The 26,347-nt window shown below is 36.9% G+C and overlaps 1 protein-coding gene across 7 annotated transcripts in view; it reads left to right on the top strand.

Moving 5' to 3' along the window:
• CDK14 (cyclin dependent kinase 14) overlaps window positions 1–26,347 on the top strand; it is a 592,881-nt gene that overhangs the window by 101,717 nt on the left and 464,817 nt on the right. Inside the window, exon 1 of one of the 7 annotated variants that reach the window (XM_054495988.2) lies at window positions 9,789–9,907. The exons of 3 other annotated variants lie outside the window; for them this stretch is intronic. The gene's annotated coding sequence lies outside the window, so the exon portion shown is untranslated. Of the gene's footprint in view, window positions 1–9,788; window positions 9,908–16,305; window positions 16,325–26,138; window positions 26,232–26,347 lie in introns of those variants that run through there. 3 more of the 7 variants (XM_054495991.2, XM_054495989.1, XM_063667604.1) reach the window with 3 other exon arrangements.

Here is a 26,347-nt window from a genome sequence, read left to right as displayed (position 1 = left end):
GAGAGAGGTGTAAAGATGGCCTCCAAGTTCCTGGTGACCAGCTATTGTAACAGTCCCCAAAGCTATATTTTTCTTAACATAGGTGGAAAAAAAGTTTGGTTGTCTGTGTCCAGGGCAACTAGGAAAAAACACGTGTCTGTTGCCAGGCTGGAGTGCAGTGGTGTGATCTTGGCTCACTGCCACCTCCGACTCCCTGGTTCAAGCGATTCTCCTGCCTTAGCCTCCTGAGTAGCTGGGATTTTAGGTATGTGCCACCATGCCCAGCTGATTTTTGTATTTTTAGTAGAGATGGGGTTTCACTATGTTGGCCAGGATGATCTCAACCTCTTGACCTCACGGTCCGGCCACTTCGGCCTCCCAAAGTGCTGGGATTACAGGCGTGAGCCACTGTGCCTGGCCCGATAAAACACATCTTTGAACCATATGTTCAAACTGTACTTGGAGTACTTGGCAGAGTACTTGGAGGCCCTGGAGTCCATCCAGATAATCTTCTACCAGAGGGGAGAAAAGAACCCTTATTCATAAAGGTTCAAATTGCAGAAATCGTTCAAATCTTCTAGGCTGTGCTCCTATGATATTACAAAAGTTCTTTTTTAAATTATCAAATTACATCCATATATAGATAATAACTCTGGTGCTAAGATTGATCATTGCCAGTCTGTGGATATACATGCATCTCCAACCCCCAGCATTTTACTTATTGAATTATCTGTGACTCTAGTATTCAGAATTTGATTACCTAAAGTGAAAATCTGCCTATTTTGCCTGATCTGTCATTCTGAGGCCTTCTCAACTTTAACTCCCGTGGTATTTTTCTCTTACCTTTTCTATGACAATTATTTTCATGTTATATTTATTTGTATAAGTATCTGTGAGAGCAGCAGTTGTGTCTCATTCATCTTTATACCTCCTATAGTGATTAATACAAAGCTCAATAAATGGCTGGTAAATAAATAGAACACAGAAAAAATCCTTTAGCCGTGAAATACAGAAAATGTAGTTTACTTTACAATGTCTTCTTAGCACTTTCTTTACATATTCCACAACTCCCTAGTGTACTTCTGTGGCTTTTTCCAAAATCCCCTCGATATTACTTCTTTAATTTTTAATAACCCTTTTTCCTTCATGGCCAGAAGCCTTTAAAGATCAGGATTGGTGCAACAAACCACTTTCAGTTTCATATTTTTTATGACATTTCTTAGCTACTTATGTGTGGCAGTATTTACCAACAATTTATAGGTGGTATCTATAAGGATAGTCAGTTTATTTCCCTTTAGGTACTGTGCCTAAAATTTGAGCATGTGTTACCACAGCAACTTGGATGTCTGGTTAAACTAATTGGTCAAAGCATTCAGGCTTCCTGCAAGTTCAGATAACTCATTAGTAGCTTATGTTTTATGGCTTTCCTCTATAAATTATAAGAATAAAAATGTTAATATAATAATACTCAATTTAGTAAAAATTTTTATATAGTTAAGTGTGTGAAGTAGCTTTGTAAAAACCTTGACTGCTATTAAACCCATCCTTTCCTACCATTGTATAAGTTAACATCTACCTTATATCTCCCTTTCCTAGAGTTTAAAACAAGACATCTATTAAGTTATTTATTCTACTTCTGGTGTTAGTGGTTCACAGTAGCTCCGTATCCTTTCTGTACATGTATCCCCATGTGTACCAGCACTCTTGATTATAAGGAGCTGAAAATCAACTTGAAGTGGCTAAAGAAAGAAATAGATTTATTGGGAGGAGAAGTATTGCAGGATAGAAACAAGAGCTGAACAACTGTGCTTTAGAAAGTCAGGCATCCAGCAGAGCTAGCACCTCAGCGGGTGCTACCTCCATGTTATCAGCGCTGTCTGTCTCTATGCTACCCTCATCTCTAATTTTACTACTTGATGGCTTTAGGATCTGAGTTGATCTTCTTTACAGGTTGAGAGACACTGCCACTGGCTGCCTCTAAGCGAATGCTTTCTCTGCTTTGCTACCATCAAGGGTGGAGGGGAGGGGTGCAACTGAGCTCTGGCTGAAAAAGTCCCAGGGAAGGATTACCTTAAGTTGGATTCCTTGTCTGTTCCTGGATAAGGTGCAGCCCTCCTTAGACTGCAGTGGATGGCGTGGGGTGGAAAAACCATTCCTCAGGAAGAGAGAAAAAATGCGCTGGCCATTCCAAACAATTCGATTCTACTTCTTTTTAAGAAGCAGGAACCTATCCTATTTTAATAACCACTCAGGGAAAGCATTCCACAAGGAATGGCAAAAAGGATTCAACTAATATTTGGGTGCTGCTGTTGTCACTATGTTACCAAATACAAAAGGGTTGCAGAGTAGGTTAAAGCATTTCAGAGTTGTTAATATCCTTGTGACTTATGCATGTTTGTAGTGAACCTGATTTCACTGTCACCCCAGTGATACTGAACTGTTAAATGATCATATGATGAATCTTCCTTAGCCAAAAGCCTTTTTTGGTTTTCTTTCTGTTGTTGAAGAGTGATGCACACATGGTTTTGGAATGATCTAAATTATATCAGTATTAGCTTGAAAAGGCAAATACTAAAACAATGCCGCAGGAAAGTCAATTAAATTATATAGGGATACACATTTTAATTTCAGTTTTTAATGTCTTCAGTTGGTTATCCTTTATTTGTTCTAAGTATTTATTGTTGAATATCCAGCACTGTTAACCATTCTTTCCCAAGGGCCTGTTTCCTATTTTATTTCTTAGGTGTATGTAGAGTGAGACAAAAGAAGTATATTACTTAACAAATAGTTTTTATTTGAGTATTTTCAAGTATGTACTACATAAGTGGCAAAGGTTTTCTAGATTTAAAACTGTCAAATGTAGTTAAAAATTATTTCTGTATGTTTATTTGGCAGGCTCTTTTAAGAGGGTTTTCTTCCTTTTGAGATTTTCCTAATTTTTCAAACTAAGTGAAATTTTGGAAAGCTGGGACAAAGTCCCTAAAAGCAATAAAACTCACTTATAACCCCAAACTAGAAAATATGTTTTTTGTTGTTGTTGTGTTGTTGTTTTTTTTTTTCCTTTTCAGTGTTTATTCAAAAACTTGGGTAAGTTTTTACAAATGAGACTTAGCTTCTTAAGCAGTTTTTTGATAGTCATGGGATTGTAGCCTCTGTCCTCAATGGCATTTTGACACCAGGAAGAGAGAAAATCCTCACATCTTTTCTCAGTGCCGTTTGTCTTTCTTGTTGATGCTATCCCAAGGATTTTGTGTCTGCCATTGAGGTCTTATAATTTAATTCACATTTCTCGGATCATATTAGTGCTATACATTTGGAACTCTGTGATACTGTTATTTTGTGGATGTGGTCATAATAAAATCACTTTTACATCCGGATCTTCTCCATACTACACACTTGAGGCATGGCATCACATCAGAACTCCAGTTGTGTTTCTGCTTAGGGTGTAAAAATGAAAAACTGTGCCGTGCCCATGTGAATGCCCATGCATTTTAGATATCACCTGAATAAATAAGTAATAAATACATAAATGTGCATGTATATGTATGTAGAAACCATATGTATGGTTGGTATATAGAAAACCAGTATCTGTTTTAATGCAGATACAAGTCTTTTGAAACAAGTGTTTGTAATTGAGCTAATGGGGAAGCAAAAACTGAGATGCAGACAAATTATTATCCAGGGTAATTGAGGGCATACAACCAGGAAGCACAACATGTAGGGAGGAGGAAATTTATTTCATAAAAAGGAGTAGGCTGAGCCAGGAGCGGTGGTGCACACCTGTAATCCCAGCTCTTTGGGAGGCCAAGGAGGGTGGATCACTTGAGCCCAAGAGTTTGAGACCAACCTGGGCAACATGGCAAAATCCCGTCTCTACAAAAAATACAAAAATTAGCTGGGCATGGTGGCATGCACCTGTGGTTCCAACTACTCAGCAGGCTGAGGTGCTGAGTGGGAGGATCACTTGAAACTGGGAGGTCCAGGCTGTGGTAACTCAATAATCGTGCCACTGTACTTCAGCCTGGGCAACAGTGTGAGACCCTGTCTCAAAAAGAAAGCAGTGCCCTGAAATCAGATTTTTTTGAAAGCCAGGCAAAAATAAGATTTTTTAAAAATGATAGTCTGCATCTACCAGTTTCTGTTATAGAGTCGTAATTGTCAACTTTCCACGCTGCTTCTTGACAACCTTAACAATCTGAAGTTCCCTTGCTATAGCTCTAGCTTTGGATTTTAATTTCCAACTTAGATGAAGTTCATAACAAAACATTTTTTCACCTGGACATATTTTCTGTAGTTCATAAGGATCAGCACAGGATTTATCTTTAGCCGAGACATGTTATAGCATCCATTGTATGCAAAATTGTATCAGCAATGTAGGGAATGCAGAGATGAAGAAAATATGGCATGTATGTGTGTTTATTAGAATTGTTTTGTTTTTATTAGTGTTCTGGATGTGTAGGTTTTGAATGGTCTTCCTCAATATCATTTTCCACATAAGTCCTTTGGTTTTTAGGGTGTAATTTAACAGAATGTAAAGTTTTGCTGGGAACAGATTTATTGGGGTGTGATAGAATCACCTATGTTTATTGATAAAATTAGTTCTTTTTTTCCCCTACAGAATCAAGAAAACACTCAAAGTTGTATAATATTAGGAGGAAAATCTCAACATTGCCATGCAATGTCATGCATGACATATGGATAGGTTTGGTTTTGTGGTTAAGACATGGCTGTTAAACATTCAGTTTAACAGATTCCTCCAGAATTTCACGGTGTTTTGGGAAAGTATTTTAGATAAGTGACATTTCTTCAAATCTATGAGATTGTAAGTAATGAGTGACATCAGAAGAGAATTAAGTCATAAAGTTTTTAGGGTTCACAAAAAGGTTGGGATTTAAGCTTACTAAAACAAAATGAACATTTAAAAATCAATAACATGAAATTTTACCATAAAAATTTACAACGTAAAATAGATTACTAATATATTACTAAATATAATCTATTTTAAAAAAGAAAGAATTTGCTAGGGTTATATGGAATTATAATCATTTGAAAACCAACTTATTTTTGGAAATTTCTGTTTTCTTTATTACTTTTGAAAATAAATTTATAATTTTTTCCTTTCTTTTAGACTTAAAGTTTTAATGAAACTAATTCATAAAGTAGCTGATTATTATAGTTAGAGTCGTATATATAAAGTACTCTTTTCTTCCCTCATATTTAAAATTTTCTTAGTGTTTATTTTTCCTTGTTCTGTTAAAAAAAAGTGTTTTCCCTTCACAGGCTTTTGGTAGAAAAGGAAAAGATAAAGATAGAAGAAAAGTAATTCTCTATCCCTTTCTTCAATTCTTTTTTCCAGGTTTTAAAAAATTGTTTGTTTGGCCCCACCTGTCCTTCAGACCCTATTTATGTGAAGATCAGTCATCTGGCAGCCTCTTGTGTCTGAGATAGCTCCAGGAAGGCTGACATGAAACAAGGATTTCTGAGTACTGCAGAGCCTGTGGAGTAAGGCCTACATGTTTTCCACTCAGGAGAAAGTTCCTGGTTCTGCTTTGAACCCACCTGTTGACTTAAGCCGTTCACATACTCTTCTAATAAGCCTGATTATCTAGTTGCCCAATACGGGGATGGCTGAGGAAGCCTGTAGGAAGAAGACTGAGGAGAGTGTGGTGATATTAGAAGGAGGAGGCACATGTAGGGCCATAATAAGGCGATTTTGATGGTAAAAACAGAATGAATCATAAAAATGAAGCAGAAGAACACTTAGATGTCAGATTATTGCGATTAGGAGCCAGTTGGCCCTGTATACCCACTGTTAAACCCTGAGGGCTGCCGCTGATGTTTATAATTGGCCCCATCATCAGTTGAAGATTAGATTGTGTTTATTATAATCTGTTTTAAAAGTCAGGGAAGTGCATACTACTTTTTAGAATTTAAAAAAGTCTCATATAAAGGCAGGCATTTCAAGGGATCAATTTTTGTTTACTCACAAAAACGACCTAGTAGATGTTAGTTTTGTTTTTCTCTCTGTCCACTGAGATTGTCTTTACAAGCCTTTTTGTCTCTTCTCTTTGAAGCTGTAATTTTTATTTTAACCTCTACTGTTGTTCTTTTATGGTATAGTTTCAGACACATCTCAATGGCCTCTAATAAAGATATTCTTAACACCATAGATTGTGAATCCTGTATGACATAATGATTAATTTCCTGCAGCTTTGCCCTCTTGCTGCTCTGTTTACTTCTGCTTTATAGTCAGACTTGTTGTCTACATGCTTGTTGACGCTATTATTTTCCCCTACCCATTCCTGAAGCTCCCCATCCATTTCCACTCTACATATGTCCACAGAATTTGTTTGAACTTCTGTCATCAGCAACTCTTCTTACTATTTATTTATTCAGCAAGTACTGAGTGCTGTCCTAGGGGCTGGGGAAACAGGAGAACAAATGAGAAGTCCATGCTCTTGAGCAGTTTACATTCTAGTGGGGAAGGAAGACAAACAAAGTAAATTAATGAACAAAAACAGTGTAATGTGATAGGGGAGGGAGGAGCAACAGCAGAGGAAAGCCAGAGAAGGACTCTGAAGAGGCAATACCTGAGGTCCAACTGAGTAATGGGAACAAGTCAGCCAAGGGGTTATCTGGGAAGAACATTCTAGGCAGAGAGAACAGTAAACAGAAACATTCCTGAGGAACCAGCTTTGAGGAAAAGAAAAATTGTCCATTGTGACTGAACCATAGTTGGATGGGTGCTGTGCTCAGATCCCCTTGGTCAGTGGGTGCCTAGGGTGAACAGAAGTCCTTCCCATCCAGGTCTCAGTCAGTGACTGATCAGCCCAGGGATACAAAAGCCTGGCCCTTTTGCTTCAGAGGAGACTAATGCTGGGTGTAGTTTTTGTCTGAGGCCACATTCTTCCTTGGCTTTTCCCCTCCCTGTCCTGCCTCCTCATTTCTTTTCACTGAGAGCACGCCCCCAATAAATTATAAGATCCGGGCCCAGCTCTGTTTCTAGGAAACCCTGACCTAGGCATATAAGCAAACTTTTGATCTATCATCTGAGCTCCAGACCCTTAGACAGCTGCCTATGCAACATGTCCACTTGGATGTTCAGAGATACCTAAAACTCAATGTGTAAAAAATTGAATTTATGATAGTTTCCTCTTTTCCTCAAGCTTGTATTCTTCCTGTGTTCACTCGTTTACTTTATGAACCAGCCTTTTACCTAGATATACTAGAGAATTCAGTATAGATTTTCCCTTTCCATTAGACTTCATGTCCAGTCACTCAGCAGGTAACTCATGGTGAATGCCTCTTACCTCTGTTGTTTTTCCACCCACGTTTTCATGGCTTTAGTTCAGGGCCTTGTCTGAAACACTAGCTTAGCTTCCCAAGTGGCCTCCCCACTTCCCTTCCTTCACCTCTCCAATCCATTTCTACACCATTACCCTGTCGTAAAATGAAAAATCTCATCCAGCCACTGTTCTGCCTCTAGTCCTGTAGGGCTTTTCTATTGGATTAAATGGCAACTTCCTGTAGGATAAAATTCCCAGCTCTTTAGCATGGCTTACAGGGCCGTTTCTGCCCTGGCATTGAGCCACCTTTCTTCTGAGCCTTCACAGTGGTGACCACTGTGAGTATGGCTTGGTTATTTCCTCATACAGCTTCCAGTTTCAGGCTTCATGCTAGTCCCCAAATGTCCTTCTTCTCCTGGGTAGTACTGGAAGCTTCAGCTTTACATTACCTCCTCTGTGAAGTCTTTTTTGAGCCACCTAAGGAATATTATTTATACTGACTAGAGCATTCCCAAAATACTCATTTCAGTGTATTATAATCACTTGCTTTATTTCTAATCACTTTAAGGCATTCATTGAATGCAGAGAACATGGCTCTTCACATTGCTGGGCAAATGAGCACGTTTGCTGAATGAATAGATGAAAGATTAAAGGAGAAATGTTACTGTGTTTGTTGGTTTTTATACGAGATATCTTAGTGAACACAAACATTGTACGAATAATAGGGGAAAGGGGATTGCCTAAGAAGAACTTTTAGCCCTAAAATATGGAGTTGGGAAATTCCTTAATTTTTTTAATGTTAATTTAATATTTGCTAGATGCCTAGCATTGTATTATGTGGTATTTAAGTAAATTTTGAAAAATGCAATTGGTGTGATTTATCAAGGGCCTTAAAATGGGGAAAATGCCAACAGTACAAGAGAGTTTTATGAGGTGGCGTATGATTAAATCTTGAATGACTCAAATAAGAAGTGCTGTTGGTTCTGGAAAAGGTGTCTTTGTGGGCTGGAGGGATAACCAATCACAAAAAAACCTCAGGTTCTTGAAAGACCTGTTGAAGTCTGTTCTGCAGAAATGATGCTCATGTAATTCAGTAGTTTTCAGATATTAAGGAGATAGCTTTCTCTTTTGGCTTTGTTGAAGATGAAAGTATGTAATATTTGTATTTGAACAATAACTTTTTAAAAAGATTTTACATGAGCTTTTGTGTTGCAAGAAAACAAAGTTGAATATCTTCACAGTGTCATTCAAAATGATGAAGGTGAAGATGGTTTGCAAGTGGGAGAAAGAAGAGATGATTCATTTAAACCAATTAGGATGTGAAGGGAAAACACTTTGCCTGAGGTTTCTCATCATCATTGTATACCCTAGTTTGGGGAGCTTTGGGAATATCGACCACTTATCACTGACACAGTAGTTACCTCCTCTTGTACTTTAATTTTTAAAATAAGTGAATATTTACAAGGTTAGATTTCATGCCTTTTTTATTTCTTGCCTAAGGTATTTCTCAGTTGTATTGTTGTATCTTAATCTAATTTGTGTCCTTTCGTGATTCTGTGTACCGAGGACAGGAACTCCTTTAAAAAAGAATGGATCAACCACTCTCCTGTAGGGGTCGCTATGAGAGTAGCAGTCTCGCATCCTTCCTTTGCCGCCTAGCACCTTGTGGCATGACTTGGCACAATTTGCCTAAGGATTGTGAGATCTGGCTTGTTTTGGTATTTTATTTTTCAGAGTGGTATGAGCTCTAAGTCCACCAAAAATTCTGCAAGCTCGTAACTATGCATTCTTTTACTTTGGTTCTGTGTATGCTGCACCTGTGCATTTTTTTTTAACCATGTATTTGGTGCATGGTTATTTTAGAGTTCTCATCATGCTCCATTTGCATATGACAAATATATACACGTAGACACCATTTTAGCAGCTTTTGCAGCATGCATGATGGTGGCTGAAACTTGGCCTTCTATAGGATCCCAGATTATTATTTAATGGGGTTGTCACTCAGGACACTTACTGGCTTTCTCCAGTGCTCTTAAAAAATTGAATTGAGCATGATGAGGTGCATCCCCTTGATTAAATGTTTTTCCTCCTATGCAATCACCATTAGCTGTTTGGCTCCCGTTCTGTATTCTTTTGAAGCAGCCCTGCATTGCAAATCAATATCTTTCTGAAAAGACAGTGTGTTGTGAATTGCCTGGACAGCATATGCACGGTTACTTTGGCTGCAGTGCTGCTGCAGAGCCCGGTTACTCTGCCTTCCTGGGAACTCCACAGGCAAGTCCATCGTGTTTGCAAAAAAAAAATTAGATTTTTTGGAGAAAATAATTGAGCCGTTAAAGCTATTGATACTGAATGTTAGCATGTCCTTTGAGTTCTTCTCAACAGTTTTTGGTCTTATTCCACTGAGATTAGCTTCTCTGAGGAGATTTCTGGTTTTTTTCTTTTTTCTTTCTTTTTTTTTTTTTTTGCTTGCTTATGCATCCCCCTCTCTTGGTTGTAGTACGGCCGTACCATTTCAGCTTGCTAGTGCAGAAAGATGTGAATTCAGTTGCTGTATGAGCCTGGCCTGGTGCAAACACATTGCTAGAGACATGTTAAAGAGTTCCAGGTGAATCAAGTCTGAGGGAGACAACAACAAAACGGTAAGACAGAGCATGCTTAAAATTACAGCAGGGGTTTTAATTTGGAGCATCTCGGCAAGTCTGAATCCTGACTCACTCATTTACAACTTAAAAAGGATTCATTTTATGCATGTCATTTTACTCACTTCCTTCTATTTAACTGCCAGAAACATCACAGATTGATAAAGGGGGTGTTTAAATTAGGGACTGACTGGAGGTTACTCATGGGAGAGTCTTTTGAGGCTCCCAAGGCTACTGCTCGTAGTTTGTAAACACCAGTAGCAGTGATAAGGTGGGGAAAAGGTTTAACGACTGCTTCTTTGCCATATCTGAGTCTTATTCCTTCTGAAACTAGTCTTTATTTATTATAGCTGAACGAGATCTTACAGATTGTTTTTGCCTGGCTGTGCTTGGCTGAATGCCCTCTGAGTCAAGCAAGTGAAGGACGAGAGACTACTTTTTCCATTTGAGTAAACTGATGTCCATGAATTTAGCTGGATTGGATCTGAGTAGAAATAAATATCTCTAATATATTAGGGACCTGGGGCTTCCTCCCTGCTCATCCTACTTCCTTCCCTTTTGGATCACAGAAATACACCTGCTTTAAGTGTGTACTGCTGAGCAGAGGTCAGTGTGCTGGTATTTTGCATCATTACACCTGTAGTGGTTATGCTTTTATGTACAGAAGTGATAATTCTTCGTGCAGTTCTGCTTGAAGTGCCGGCTCTAATAGTAGACTATTAGCATTTTGGATGCTAATGGAGAACCCCTGCATTCATGAAGGACCGTGGTAGCAGACAGCCTACTCCAATGAGGCTTACCTGCTTGTAAAGCAGATAAAATTGAGAGAGAGGAATGTAAACCTTGACGTCTTCAGAGACTGAATTTTTGTTTCCTTTGTTAATTGTCACACAGTTGACATATCTGATGTGGCGGGGGTTTGAACTTGAAGGACATGTTTTAATAGTGTTCAAAGTGAGACTAATAACATTACTTAGTCCTAGTGACTTTATATGGATCCACCTATTATTATATAGGTGCTGAATGTTAAGGATGTGAGCATTTGATTTTTTGCTTTAAAAATATTCCACTTGTGTATAGTTTAATTAACTTAGTACTTTATGTAAAATGTAAATGTGTAGATGGTGAATGTTAAGAAAATCATCAGTAACTTGCATGTTGGCTATTATACAGAACTGGCATGTAGCCAGTTCTGTATAATTTTGTGACATAAGTAAATTTAAGAAAGATCACCTGATTAGTTGATAGGCTAATTGAGAGAAATATTGGTAACTGCTGTGGTTCACTACGAGTAAATTTCTTTAATGGTGCAGTGCTTCTGTATTCACTCAACTATTTACTGTTGAGGTTGGACATTGATTATTGGGAGTGAATATTTGGATTTTCTTCCAAAGATGGATCAAATTTACCTCTCTTTTTTTTTAAACTTTTTTTTTCTGTTTAGAAGATGTTGCGCCCTGTGTTTACTGTTTCTTTTTCTGAGAATAATGTATTTTAGCTATTTATATTTTTACCTTTACTTTGTGTGAGTTGTGAGGATTTTTTTTTTCATCATGTGACAGAAGGAATTGTGATTTTTAAAAAGAGCAATAATGTGACTGATTTTACAATCATACGATATGATATTTCTCTCATTCTGCAAATATTGATTAGCCACCTACTATGTGTAAAACATTGTAAGACCTGCTATAAAGGAAGTATGGATGAAACAGTACATTTTCCTGAAGAAGCTTAGATATAGTTGTGTTGGTATTTTCCCCTGGAATATGCCCCATTATACTTTCTCATGGATAGTCAGTTTGGTGCTTTTTAATCCTCTCCTTTTAAAAAAGCATTTTTTTGTTAAACATTTATGGAGTCTGTTGTGTAATAGTGGTGAGTAAAACAAATCTGGTCCTGGTTCTTATGGAACTTATAGTCTACTACTTTTTTTTTTTTTTCAATTGAGCCGAGGATCTCACTATGTTGGCCAGGTTTGTCTTGAGCTCCTGGACTCATGTGACCCTACTGCTTTGGCCTTCCAAAGTACTGGGATTACAGGCATTAGTGACTGCACCCAGCTACAGTCTACTTTTAAAAATATTTCAAAGAGAAAATATGTGGAAAGTTTTTTTTTTTTTTCATTTTGGTAGTTATGAAGGAGATACTGTATGCTTTGATATTTTTTATTGTGGTAAAATATATATAACACAAATCTTGACATTATTACCATTTTAAGTTTATAATTCAGTGGCATTAAATATATTCACAGTGTTTTCAACCATCACCACTATCCATTTCCAGAACTTTTTCATCAACCCAAACAGAATCCCTACCCTGCTCTCATTAAATAGTAACTCCCCATTCCCCTTCCCCCTGCCCCTGGTAATCTTATTCTACTTTCTGTGTCTGTGAGTTTGGCATTCTAGGTACCTCATAGTATATTAAATTGAATCATATGTATTTTTTCTTTTGTCTCTGCCGTGTTTTAGCATGTTTTCAAGGTTCATCCATGTTGTATCATGTATCAGAATTTCATTCCTTCTTAATGCATTCCTTGATTTTTATATGGGATCGACAGCAGTTTTTCCTCATATGGTGACATGAATCAAGTTCCTGTATGGACATCATAATAGATACTTTAGATATACTAAAATAGCCTATGGGAAAGGGCAAGGAATAAGGAATAGAAATGCACTGAGAGAAAGAGTTATGGATATATTATATTATATATTATTTTCATATATTTATCTATGGATGTATTATAATTGAGATGCTAAGATTTTCACATCAATTCTTTGCTGATAGCAGCAATCAGCTGAAATAATTGGAAGCTGGGCCATGGCTTTTGTCATTATTAACATTTGAATTTCACCCACTGTACTTGCATCTCCTTTCTCTATTTTACTCCATAAGCAAAGACTGATCATGTTGAGGTCTTCTTACAGAGTCAGAGACTCTTAGAGCTGGCAGGTACTTTAGAAATTGTGTTATTTAATTGGTTCATTATCATTCATTAGCCAACGTGAGAGGGAAACTCAGTCTCCTCCTGCCCGCTGTAGGCCTTCTTTCACTCCCCACCCCTGTTTTCAGTGGAAACAACCAGAAAACCCCGAGTATCCTCTGAGTTTGGCAGAAATAGTAGAGGGTGTAAATTTGATGCCGTATTAAGAAGTTTTCTGTTGGATGAGGTAAGCCTAGCTTCATCAATACAGCTTTCTGTTTCTCAGATTTCTTCCTGATACTGCTTCCATAAATCCAGGTGGTTTTTCTGAGGGGACCCATTTTAGAAAGCCAAGTTAAGGCCTCAATGCTGTTCATTTATTTTCTATCGACAATTTTGACAGTTCTTACACTGAGTCAGTCAGCAGTTTATATCCATGCTTTTAACTCACTATCCAGGGGACCCAACCATTTATAGAAGAGGAAGATTCAACATAGCAATATCCAATACCTGAGTCTTCCTGACTAAGCCTGCTCCTTCTTAATGGGTCTTGCTTTCTGTCCCCCTAACTGTTTTTCTGTCCCCCTAACTGTTTTTCTGTTCTGGCCTGACTCTTATTATAAGACTAATTCAGAATCAGATTAATCAAATGCATGTTAAATTTGAGTGATAGGTTTGTGGGGAGAGAGGGAAGATGGGCCAGAAAACCTTAAACCAGTGAGCAGTTATTTTGCACAGCTTTGGAAGTACTTTTTTTTTTTCTTTTCATCAGGAGAGATAAGAGAGAATGGAGAGAAATGGAGAGAATTATAGATAAAGTTGTTTTTTGTTAACTTCTCTCAGGATGTAAGTCCCAGGGGACATGTACGAAAGACAATACAGTGGTCAAGAGCTTGAGCTTTGTATTCAGAGTCCTGTAATCAATCCCATCTCCTGTGTTTATTTTCTGTGTGGCCTTGGACATGTTACTTAATTCATGTGTGCCTCAATGTAACCATCTGCAAAATTGAGATAATACCAGTCACCTTTCTTATGAGGTTGTTGTAGAGATTAATTGGGAAGCTATTTTTAAAGCATTTTTATAGTAATTTATATAATAAGAGCTCAACAAAAGTTAGCCATCATCATCATTGTCATCTCATCTAGAAATCCTTGATTTCCATCTCTTTTCTATCAGCTGCATTATATCTTGCCCAAGATCCTTCTGTAGTTTGACTATAGAGCATATGTAATTATTTCTTAGTGTTATTGAGTCTGAGTGGGTAAAAGGAGGATGTAATAGAAAGCTCCAATATCCTATTTATCATCTGGCAGACTTTGGAAGGGTAAATGTTCTTTAGACTTAACTTTTTGGCCCAGTTGATATACTTCCTCAGGTAAATGAAATCTTGCTAAAAATACAAAGTTGACAGTGAAACACTTCTGGAAGCACTGGGGTTTGTTTTCAGGTGACAGACAAACAGCAGGATGTGTGTATCCCACTGCTTTGCTCTGTTCACCTTGCATCTCTCAGGCAGGATTTGGTATTGACTTTTCTCAGCTACAGGAAAGGTTTACAGAACTGGTCTTCATGAAATCAGTTAGGAGTGTTATTAATGGATTACTGTCAAATTTATTATTGCTGAAATTTTGGCTCTTTATAATAGATGAATCAATTGTTAAAGCAACATTGAAAGATAATTCCATTTTCTCCTCAAAGGTTCATTGTTCCCAGTGTTTCTCTTCATAAGCTCTGTGTGGTTAGTGACCCATATATGATTCTCTGAAAATGTTAAGAGCTTCAAAAGTCAATTCTATATTGAGTGATGCCCTATATTTTCCTGAACTCTTTGATGGAGTTTGCATCTAGATTTATTTTATAAGAAGAAAAACATTAAACTTTTAAACTTTATAACATCACTCTTGACATCAGCCACTTAATTATTACCCAAGCACTAATAATACATTTACATTTTATTAAAAAGATGACTATTGTAGATTTGGAGATGTATGTTGTATTTATATAGCCATCTGTTTCAGAGTAAGAAGATAGTACACAATTTTATTTCTCCTTTAGGGAAGGAATTTAAAAATATTTATAATCTTTATTTTTAAATGCTGTTCATATGGTTACTGGGGGAAAGAATTCAGATCCTAAAGGATCAGTCATATCTCCAGTAGTGTTTTCTCTTCAGTTTTCATGTTTTAATGTTATTGCACCTTCTGGATGCTGTATCTTACATGAGGGACAGAATAGTGAGATACAGATATTTGAAAGGTATAGACATGAAGGAAGAACTGGCCTGGTTTAGTACAAAGAAGCCAGGGATGGTTTAGTGAAACTCAAAAGTGAAACCAAACAGAATTCAGAAGGCGCTTGAGACTGTCTTTTGCACGGCCTTTGAGACAAGTGAGCTTCTGCAGTCCCTGTGATGTTTAAAAATACCCCTCAAACATTAAGCATATGTGTGTATAGGTAGAAAGCGTCCTGGACCATATTATTGATTTCAAGTCTATGAATCTGAGATCAGCCTCTTCTGTTTATTAGTGGTTAGTGCTTCTGACATGGTAGACATTTTTAGTTTTTAAATCAGTGTAGTTAACAGTCAGTCCCCTTCGCCAGCTTAGTTCATACTGCTGTATGTTGTGGAGTCCTTTGGAAATGCACTCTGTTTTCCCCTTCTCAGGTAGAACCCAAGGCAAAACCTAAAAAAGAAAAGCTATATTTAAACCTGTAAATCCTGTGGGAGAGGGAGAAAAAGTTTTTATTTGCAGGAATAGACCTTTTTTTTTTTTTCCTAGAATAAGAGCTTTAAGGGAATAGTGTCTTGATGAAGAAACTAATTAGCCATGCAGTGTGAGCCACTTTGTGTAGCTTGATTTTTCTATTTTGTAGAGAATAGGTATTCCATTTCCCCAGTGCAGCTATGGGAATTTTGTAGATTGGAAAACGCTGTGCTTTGTAGAATCTCAAAACAAAGTCACCCGCTTGCTGTGCTTGGAGCTTCTCATCTCTTGTGTCCCATTTCTGAGCCCTTTGGCTATAAATGTTTTGTTGAGGGGTGGGGGGAATATAGATATCAATTTTAATATTTCACCTCTTAACACATATCATTTGGTCATATGATATGAATTCTGCACTCCTGACTCTTTTTTCCATGATGGCATTTTAACCAGCTTGTAATTGTGGATGTCAACTGCAAGTCAGAAAATGTATATACCTTCTTCTTTCTCTTGTTGACCTTTTTGGGATATTTAATGTTTTTAGTGGAAACAGTGTCTGAAAGACATCTTATCTGGCTTTCCACATAATCAGAGTAGGATTTAACTGGAGTGGGAAATGTTCAGTTATGCCATTTGGGCTAAAGACTCCCCCTCACACCCACACCAAAGGAGGACCTGTTTTAGGATACATGGTACACTTCACAAATTTAAGTTCCTTTTCAAATTTCTTTTCTAGATCCTGAGGTGACTTCCTTCTAAGTTTTTCCTCCAAAGCTACCAAATAAACCCTAGTAAGTAGTAAGCAAAGCAAGATTCTGAGTTCAATTCTACTTAGGATAATTTTGTAGTAATTGTTTTTATAGATGTGATGGCCAGCAGCAAGACAGTGTTCCTATATTAGAGACACATACATCTACAAATTTCTATGCAGGAAGTAATGTCATATATGCTGCTATAACCGATGTATATTCTTTCTTCTCTACTCATCATTCATTCCAATCCCATGGTTGTTTAAATTCATAAACATATTAGATGTATATTATTGCATATTTTATTTCAGAGCTGAAAATATATTGAGTTATCTGATAACTACCGTGAACTTTTGCAATAAGTTTGAGTAACATATGTTACCGAAGGAGTAGTGAAATTTTTATCACTCATTGTACACAGAGACTGAAACAAATTTTCCCTCTAAATTTGCCCTCTCTCACAATCACAATCTCTTATTGGACCATAACAGCAGAATATATCATTACATGGTTTAGTGCACCATGTCTCAAACTTCAAGGTGCACACAGATCACCCAGGGATCTTGTTAAAATTCAGGTTCTGACTTGGTAGAACTGCAGTGGGTCTGAGATCCCAGTGATTCCAGTGCTGCCAGTCTGCAAGCAACAAGGGGTTAACTTTTCCAGATGAAATTTTGGTCCACAAAGCTAACTACATTCTGAAAAACTTATACAGATAACTAACAATAGGGCTGGTAATTCTGTCCTTGCTATGAGTGCTCTTTAAAACCTTACGTTAAATTTATCATTATGATTTGGACAAAATGAAGAACCTAGAAGTCAGGAAGTATAGGCATCTACCTATATGAGCCTATAAACAAAACTGTATCTCATCTGAAATGTGTAATTATCACAGAAGAGAAAGCGACTAAATAAAATTATTTTAGCAACATATACCAAAGCTTAAGCTTCTGGAAAGACTACCTAATATTCCATAATAGGATTAGCAAAACAGTTATCAAGCCTATTAATGGCAAGCATTGAAGTCCAGTAAGGGATGTAACAAAACTACAGTCACTGAAGCAGCATAAAGGTCACTGAAGCAGCATAAAGGAATGTGGTGTCCTCAAGAGTCCTCCATTCAGCTGTGTCCACTAGCTGATGAATTCAGGATTTAAGTGAAATTGGGTCAGATGCCAAAGAAACCATGTAGTAGGAAAATAAGCATTTTAAAACTAAATCGCAATGTTAGATATTGAATTCTGATGAATGGAAACATCTGGTGAAGTGTTTTCATGACTGGAAAATATCTCAACTCAGAAGGTACCTTGTTTTTAATGTAGTTTCTCAGGACTAATTTTTTTTAATGGCCTATTTTTAGTTAAAGGGGAAAGCTTATAATTAGTAAAACAATCCATCATTGAGTAAATATTAACAGAACTATTTCATGCCCAGTCTTTTGTGCTTTGGGAACACTAAAAAAATAGAAGATACGGTTTGTTTGCTCAAGGTGTTTACACTCTGGTCATGGAAATACAAACACGTGAGAAACAGTGCTCAGCAAAGACAGAGCTCCCCCCACCCCACCAAAATAAACCAAACACTTGAAAACAAATTCTACAGTAGCTTATATAAGAATATATGATAACATATATTTCAGTAACAAATTATGAAGTACAATCTAAAAATGATGTAGTTGGTAGTGAGGGCATTTTTGGTTGTGACAGTGACAATGATATAAGGGCAGGACTAGCATTTAGTAGACAGAACCATGGTTGCCAGATGCTCTACAGTGTGTACTGCTGTGCGCAAATGCTGCACCCAAATAATTTTCAGCCAAAATGCCCAGGATGCCACCACTGAGAAACAGTGCCAGGATGTCAGAGTTAAGGAAAATCTGAAAAGACTGGAGACATTAAGAGAAGTGTATTCATGGTATGTACCTGTCTTTGTCCTTTCTAAATCCTAAAATTCTAAGGGAAAGTGGAACACAAAGGAAGCACAAAGAAGTGAATTTACGTGTGAGACTTTACTGGTTGACCTATCTAAAATTATTTACCAGCTGCAAACTGCTGCCTAGAGTTCATAGTAGAACATTAGAGCTAAAACAGATCTGTATCATTTTACAGATGAGAAGACTGAGATCTGGGGAATTTAAGTGGCTTGTCTTGAGGCACTTAGTTCTGACTTCTATGGGCAGTATGCTTGCATGTATATTAGGTAATGTTCTGAAGGTGACTTTAGGCAAGATCTTGGTTCTTATAAAACAAAGCTGTAAGTAAAAAACACATTCTTGCATATATCCTTCTATATGTGTACATATCTTTGCTCTATGTAGCCACTCTTACTGCCATCTCTGTGTATACACACATACACACACATACTATTAGGGAGAAAATGGAGAAGACAGGAAGCAAAGAGAGGAAAGCATACTTTTAGATTTGACAGATTTAAGTTATAGATGAAGGCAGTTATCATTGGTTATGATTCTAGTGGCAATGATTCTAATTCTTCCTGCCTCTCTCTTCTACCCAAAACTCTTGCACATCTGTCCTTAATAGCTGAAATTACTTTTATAAGGGAGGAAACTTCTTGTTCTGTAATGCTTAAAGTTCAGATAATTCTGGGAGAGGTAGTACTACGATTTAAGTGCTCAAAAACTTATAAATGACTGATGATTTTTTTATATTGGGAGCAGATTTTGAGTAGGATAAAGCCATAGGCCCTCCTGGGGTATTGGACAAAGGGAAAAAAACAAATGAAAGAGGTTGTCAAGATTTTTGCTTATTTCATAGTTTTGCATTGGACCTGTGATGGATATTCCTTTCATGAACATCAAAAGAGCATGACCTAGCTATAGCCTGATGCATGATACATATTTGCTGTGGGTTAACCTGGAGTCTTCTAAACCAATTCTTTTCCAGTGTCTGCCTTCAACTAAGAGTGTGGAGTGAAGTAGTAGAGAAGATCACACTCTGAACCCAGTAAAATGCTGATCACCAGAAAATGGGTGATTCAAAGGGACAATTTTCAGCCCGAATGAATTCACTTGAAATGAATGCCAGCCTTAACCGAATTAAGTTGTGCTCTTTCAAATCCACTGCTGTGAGTTCAGTAGACAGTTGTCTGGATTTTAGATAGCTCTAAGCTAGAATCGTAGGTCAAACTGTGACTTTTGGAGCCTCATACACTGTTTAAATTTCTAACAATTTTTACCCGGTTTTGAGTTTGCCAGCAAATGAACAAGTTCCTGTTAATAATGAGAAGACCAAATTAATTGCTTCAGATGAATATCCATATGTGTGAGTGCATCTCAAAGCAAGTTTGAAATTCTAGCTTCTATTGAATTTACTGGAAAAAAAAGTTTATTTTGGTATTTGTGATGATTTCTTCTTTTTATCTGTTTTCGAATACCAGGAGACATCCCTGCTTATGTGATTTTTGTTACTTCAGTTTCTAAATGGAACAAGTAGTATGAAAAAGTACAGTCATGGAGAAAACTATTCTTAGTTCTCATTGATATTAGAATGTCTTGTTTTCACACGATACTGACAGCATAGCTGTCTACTGGAATTTGCCTTGGGCAGAGGTGCTAAAGATATTTTCCTCTGGACCCATGATTTGAGAAAACCGTTTTTAACCTGTGGAAGTTCCTTATTTTCCACGAGTTAATGAACAAATCTTTACTGGACTCTTCAAGAGGAGATTTGAAGGGAAAAGTACTTTAGGGGGCTATAAAATGAATATAAGACAATCCTTGCCCTGTGGAAGAGATAATCAGGTTGTTAACATTAAAGTATCACAAGAAGAATAATTACAGTCTAAGGTATGCAAAATATTGGAGCAGATTGAATTCACTGAAGTGAATTCTTAATAAAGGATTGGTCTGTGGGTGGGATTTAATCAACAAGTGCATCTAGGCAAAGGCAATTTTGGAGACAAGTCATGGCTTGGTGTGAGGAAGGTTTTCAGGCTGAGGGCAGTAAGAAAGCATGTGTGAAGGACAGTGAAGCTGATGGACAGTGCGTAGAATGTCTGAGGGTCTCCTGTATCCAGAATGTTCACAGCTCATGGCCTTTGTATTTGGCCAAGTGCCCACATCTTTAAGAATATATGTAGCTAAGAAATGTAATTTTGAAAACCAATTTGTTTCTATTTAAGCATTGATTACTGACCTAATTAAATTCCCTTAATGTCATATACTAATTTAGTGTGACTGATTATTTTGCCATATTCTAGATACTTTTAAACAAAGAAGACAAACATAAATGTAATTATTGCAAATTATTAATATATTACTATACTTATCAACAGTGTGGGTTTATGCAATCTTATTATTATTTCTCTATTCTTTTTTATACCTTTCTAGGGTTATAGATCTACTTATTTAGATTTCTTCCAGGGAGTTCAGTAATAATATTTTTTGTGTCTTTTTGGGATTTTGTAATCTTTACGGGACCACAAGTAAAAGAATTCCTTGTCAGAACAGCCACGGTTACAGGATCTGAGTTATTGACTGTTGGGGTCCTGGATGCTTTTTTCAAGTCGGAGATTCACATCTGAGTCATGGGTTGGCAGTCAAGCTGAGTTTTCTTTTTAAGGGTTAAATTTCATATGTGTTATTAAAATTTAACTTCCTTAAAAAAATGCTTTCCACACTGGTTCACATAGGTTTTCTTTTTAATCTTGTTTCTCTCCACCAGATGTGTACTTTGTAATATGTTGCTTAGGCAACATCATCTGCCCTTTAGCCTGTTGCATTACATCCACCCACCTGGTCTGCTGTCATTGAAACATGCTGTGTTGCTTTTCTTTCTACACTCATGCTTCTTGGACCCTCCCCACAGGCCCTGATCATTCATTCCTGTCCTTGATACAGTTCCTTGGTACTTTTTTTCTAGCACTTCTTGGCTTACTCACAGTTCTGTGTCTTAAAATCAACCGTATAGTATTATATTCATACTTCTTTTATATTATAGCTGCCATTTGGCCTGTATAGTAACTTTTCTCTTTTGAAATCATAATGAACTCATGGTCTTTCAACAACTCAGCTTGTTCTATTTAACCATACTTTTATTTTTCCTTTTGATGCTCGAATAAATAATCACAGTTTGATTGGTGGGAGCTCCTTTAGGCAGATTCCTTTGTCCTTCTAGCACGATCCCTGACATTTTTGAAAGGATGCTAGTTTTCTGGTAACAGCTGGATGTTTCCTGGCTCTTTCACACTTCCTGCACTGTGAACTGGAATCTATTACTTTCCAAAGATTTCTTCCTTTCCTTAATGGAGAACTGGAACATAGGCCAAAATCTGGGCACTAGGGGTGCACATGAAAGTTAGTAGTGGATAAAAGGGCTACTGTTTGGTGGTTGGAAGAATCTGTGTTTTTGAGGTTTGGGTTCTTAGTGATTTTTTTCCAATTTGACATTCCATGCTTTTGAGTTTTTTAATATATGAGGTTTTATCTTTTACTAAGACCTTTTACTGCACTGACCATAAGCATTTTGCTGTGGGCAGAAAGATTCTATTTGGGGTGGGAAGCATTTATTCAGATTGCTGACAAGTTAATATAAGCATTCAACTGAAGACTTGTACGCGGGGGAGTAGCGCCAGTGTGTACTGTGTCCTCCAGAGCCCTCTTTCATTGCTAAGACCCAGGCTGCTTGCTTTTCTCTTCATGCACCCTGGATACTTAAATAATTTTATTCTAAGAGCTCTCCTACCGTCCCCTCTTCTCCCCTCTTACCCCTCTTCTCCCCTCTTACCCTTCTTCCCCCTTTTCCATTTTCTCTTTCCCTCCCCCGCCCCCCCTTTCCCCTTTCCCTTTTCCCTTTTTGAGATAGGGTCTCACTATGTTGCCCAGGCTGGAGTACATGGAGTATAGTGGCACGGACTCTGCAGCTCATTGCAGCTTTGCCCTCCCTGGCTCAAGAGATCTGCCCACCTCAGCCTCCTGAGTAGATGGGACTACAGGTGTGCACCACCACACCTGGCTAATTTTTGTATTTGTTTTGTAGAGACAGGATTTTTCCATGTTACCCAGGTTGGTCTCGAACTCCTGAGCTCAAATGATCCACCTGCCACAGCTTCCCAAAGGCTGGGACTACAGGTGTGCGTCACCATGCCCAGCTAAGTTGATTGTTTTCTACTTTTATTTTGTAATTTGCTAGTAGTTAGCAAAAATGATAAACGTGAAATGTTTAAGAATATTTATGGGAAATATTTTAAGTTGAGAACCTTGTTAAATTTTTTTTTCTCAAAAATTAGGGAAAGGCTGCCACTCTTCTGTCTTAATGATAGAATACTTTGGAGATGTTGGTTTTTCACAGGTGCATAGTTTCCACTGATTTTTATAATTATCAAGTGTGCCATAGTCAGATCCATTAAATGAGAGGCTACCTGACTCAAAGTATGTATTGTAAGGCCATTAAGGCATGAAGATGGAGAGAAAGCTGTACTTGCAGTAGATTCTGTAACAGTTTCTCTTGCTTAAATTGTATAGGCTCAGAATTTGTAATTGGAGTTCCTCTGTTTCCTGAAGCCAACAAATGACTTTTTTTGCTTTATTGTATTTTCTAGAACTTAAAATACAATGTTAAATCAAAGTGGTGAAAGTGGATGTCCTTGAATTTTTCCTATTTTTAGGTGAAAAGCATGTAGTTTCTCAGCATTAAGTATGATGTTACGTGTAATTTTTTGGTAGATGCTCTCTATCAGATTGAGGAAGTTTTACTCTGTTTTTAGTTGATTGAGAGTTTTTATCGTGAATGGATGCTGAATTTATCAAATGCTTTTTCTGAGTCTATTGAGATGATCATATGATTTTTAAAAAACTGTGTATTAATTGCTTCATAACAAATTATCCCATAACTTAACATCTTAAAACAACATACATTTTTAAAAAATCTTAGTTCCTATGAGTCTCTTGCAGATGATCCTTAGGTGGGTCAGGGTCTGTTATGAGAGTCCAGTCAAACAGGAAGCTGGAACTGTGGTTGGCCCTGAAAACTTGACTCACAAGGTTGTTTCCAAGCCCTAGTCTTTCTGCACATGTGCCTCTCCACAGGGCTGCCTCATGGCATGGCAGCCGGCTTTCCCCAGGTCTGGTGATCTAAGAGGGAATACTCAAGGCAGAGAGAACACCAAAATAGAAGAAACATTGTTCTTATAATGTTTTCTCAGAAGCAGTATCCTATGATTTTTGCCATATTATATTTATGGGATACAAGTCAACAAATGCAGCCCACATTCAAGAGCTGGGTATTACATAAGAGTGTGAATACTTAGAAGTGGGTGTTACTGGGAGCCATGTTAGAGACTGCCTACCACTGTATTTTAAAATGGTGAATTACACATTTGTGAATGTTAAGCCAACCTTGCATTTGTGGGATCAGTGTGACATTGTCATGGTTTACTATCTTCTTTATATATTATTGCATTCAATTTGTTGCAGATGTACCAGTAATTTTTTGCATCTGTGTTCATGAGAGAGATTGATCTGTAGTTTCCTTACAATGTTTTTGTGTGGCTTTGGTGTTGGAATGACACTGGCCTTATAAAATGAATGGGAAGTATATCCTCTTCATCAATATTTTGAAAGGGTTTCTGTACAATTGATGTCATTTCTTCCTTTAATGTTTGGTTAAACTTTACCAGTGGTGCCATCTGGCCCTGGCATTATCTTTGTGGTAATGTTTTTGACCACAAATTCAATTTCTGTCGTAGACACAGGCCTATTCAAGTTATCTATTTTTTTTTTTTTTACTGAGTGAGCTTTGGTAGTTTTTGTCTTTCAAAGAATTGGTTTCATCTAAGTTGTGGAATTTATTGGCACAATGTTGTTTATAATATTTGTAGAAAATCTGTAGTGATATCACTGCTCCCATTCCTGATAGTAATATTGGCAATGTATATTTTCTACTTTTTTTTCCCCTTATCTGTCTGGCTAGATGTTCATCATTTAAAAAAAACTTCTGTGAAAACCAGCTTTTGGTTTTATTGATTTTTCTTTATTGTTTTCTGTTTTCTATTTTATTTATATCCACTTTCTTTTTTATTATTTCAGTCTTCTCCTTATCTTGGTTTTTATTTGCTTTATTTATTTATTTGTTTGTTTTTTTAGTATTTTAAGGTGGAAGCTGAGGTCACTGCTTTGAGACTTTTCTTCTTTTCTGTAGTCATTTAGTATTACAAATTTTCCTACAGTTAAAGTACTACTTTAGCTGAATCTCACCATTTTCATATTTTGTGTTACCATTTTTATTTAGTCCAAGATGCTTTCTAATTGCCTTTCTCTATTATTTAGTCATCAACTGTTTTCTGTCATCCTTATCTTTTACTTTCTGTTTTAAGTAATTTGATTTCAGCGTGCCCTTACATCTTTTTTTCTTTCAAATTTTCTGTGTTTGCAGTTCATTGACTTCTCAGGCCCATGTATTTATAATTTAATTGCCTTAGTGATGTGGGTGGTTTCTTATTTACTGCCTTCACGTCCTTAAGAAGAGCACAAAAATCCTTTAAAATATTGCATGCTCCAACATACTTGTAATAAATTTTTACTTTTTGATCATGACTAGAGGACTCTACCTTGAGTCTTTTAAAAATATCTTCAGCTGTTTTCTCACATGCTAGAAAGTATGATAATATTCTTCTCATTTGATTTAGTTAGAATTCAGCCTGTGCTTAGTAGTTGAGACATACTCTTAGGGTTGATGTTTAACAATTAAAAACTTTTTGTTTCAAAAACTTGAAATGGCTTATTTTAATTATACATACTTTTCTACTTTAGTGGTTTTTAAAACATTACATACTTTGGCATATTTATTATAAAATTCACACAAGAGTGTACCAAAAATTGCTAATCTTACCCATTCAATTCCACATGTCTAGAGATATCTGATATTAATAGTTTGGCGTGTTTTCCTGTATACTTTTCACCATGCTCATACACTCACAAATATCTATATCTATGCATCTGTGTCTGTATTTATATCTGTATCTGTCTATATCTATCCATATACATAGCTGCATTTATCCCCCACATGGAGTCATTCTATACATATTAGCTCTGTGTATCTGTGGGTTCTGTATTCACATACTCAACCAACCACGGATCCAAAGTGTGTATTCAAAAACTGTATTTTTACCTTAACAATGTGGGCTTTTCATAAATATCTTCTGTTTTTCTGCTTTTGATAGCATATAGGGATGTGGGAACTTTTTATAAGAAGAAAAACATTCTAAAAACAATTTTATTTAGAGTTATATTTTCTTTAGAGAGAACAATTAAATTAGCTAGCTTTACAGACAAGCCAGAGGCCATCAAATTATTTAATAAGGACAACAAAGTCTCCAGAGTATCGGGAGAATGACAGGCTTAGAACTAAAGTAAAAAGCAAGGAGCAAAAGTCACAGAGACTAAAATAAAATGACAGGGTGGGGAAGGCTGGGTGGGAAGAGAATGGGTGAAGAAGGAAGAAGAAGGGAAGGAAGTGGAGGTCTAGTGGAGTAATGTAAACCAAATTTTGAAATGAGTGCTTTTCGGTGTTTTTCTTTTACAATGTTATTTCTTTTTATCCATTAGCTTTGAAATAAAGGAAACCCCCACCATTGTCCTCAGTTCTTTAATATCTCTAACCATTAGCTCCATTCATTCCAATTTGGAGATTAAATCAAGATGGGGACAGATTTTAAGCATACATATTCATGCATAAAACTTTTAAACAACATAATGCCCTTTCCTTCTCTAGCCTAGGTTAGCTGCTTACATGATGACCCATCAGTTAGTGTCCATTTGATTTGCCTATTTTTTGTTTTTTAAATTAAGGCCAGTTACCCAACCTCTTAATGATTCAGAAATAAACCACTTCCAGTCAGATGGTAAAACATGTGACAGAGTTCAAGAATCATCTTAGGGTACTACTAGCAGCCTGGGCCTTAAGTTTCTCATTTTAGAGGTAGATTTTTTACTGTAAGCTCTAAGTGGGTATAAACAGAATGATTGCGAGGAATTTTTTATACTGTAATTTATGCTGATGTAGCTTTTAGAATGTGGGCTTTTTGGGTATTTCCTGAAACTGAAATTGG

Source organism: Pongo pygmaeus, chromosome 6, assembly GCF_028885625.2.
Source record: "Pongo pygmaeus isolate AG05252 chromosome 6, NHGRI_mPonPyg2-v2.0_pri, whole genome shotgun sequence".
NCBI classification, from domain to species: Eukaryota; Metazoa; Chordata; class Mammalia; order Primates; family Hominidae; genus Pongo; species Pongo pygmaeus.
This window is presented reverse-complemented; position numbering and strand designations above follow the sequence as displayed.